This window comes from Triticum aestivum, chromosome 1A, assembly GCF_018294505.1.
Source record: "Triticum aestivum cultivar Chinese Spring chromosome 1A, IWGSC CS RefSeq v2.1, whole genome shotgun sequence".
Lineage (NCBI taxonomy): Eukaryota > Viridiplantae > Streptophyta > Magnoliopsida > Poales > Poaceae > Triticum > Triticum aestivum.
The window spans coordinates 20,855,186-20,856,242 of NC_057794.1; positions in this window are offsets into that span (position 1 = coordinate 20,855,186).

Below are 1,057 nucleotides of genomic sequence, written 5' to 3' on the forward strand. Positions count from 1 at the left end.
ACAATAGTATACTGTTGCTGAGGCATTAGTATCACTACTGGAATCTGGCACTTTGCCATCTGCCATGGCAGATGGCAAAGGCATGGTCGGCGGATGGCAAAGGCTTTGCCATCAGCCAGCAGATGGCAAACAGTTTGTCCGAAACCCTATCGGCAAAGGCTTCTTTGCCATCTGCTGGCTGATGGCAAAGAGCCTTTGGCTTTGCCATCAGCTGACAGATGGCAAAGCCTCTTAACGGGGTTAGCCCCGTTAGAAGGCTAACGGCATACTTTGCTGGTGGCAGATGGCAAAGCCTCTTAACGGGGTTAGCCCCGTTAGAAGGCTAACGGCATACTTTGCTGGCGGCAGATGGCAAAGCCTCTTAACGGGGTTAGCCCCGTTAGAAGGCTAACGGCATACTTTGCCGTTAGCCAGCATATGGCAAAGGCTGCAGGCTCTTTGCCGTCTGCCAGCAGATGGCAAAGTATGCAGGCTCTTTGCCGTCTGCCAGCAGATGGCAAAGAGCTTTGCCATCTGCTGGCAGATGGCAAAGAGCCCAAATAGGCCAGCCCAAATTTTACATGTAGATGACATGTGGCCTTTTTGCCATCTGCCAGCTGATGGCAAAGCTCTTTGCCATCTGCCAGCAAATGGCAAAGTGACTATATTGCCTCATTTAATTTTGATTTTTCTTATATCAGTTCCTTTTGACAGAAAATCAAACACAAATATATATGACCAATATAGCATATTCAACACATATTACCAATAGTCATGAACACATATATATCCAACACATGTTACCAATAACAGCAAGTTTCATCCGTACATATACATAGTTTCATCAATATTACACAGTTTCATCCATAGGTAGCAAGTTTCACAAGGTCAAAACAAAAACTAAATACAAGCACTCCATCAACCCAAGCTTCCGTGATCTTAAGCAAATCTGTAAAATGGGAAAGAAGAAAGTTAGAAGAAGAAGAAGACTAGAAGAAGAAGAAGATTATTATGATGCGGAAATATGCATGGATTGTCAAAACTTGCATTATCCTACTATCACTAGTACAACAAAGCT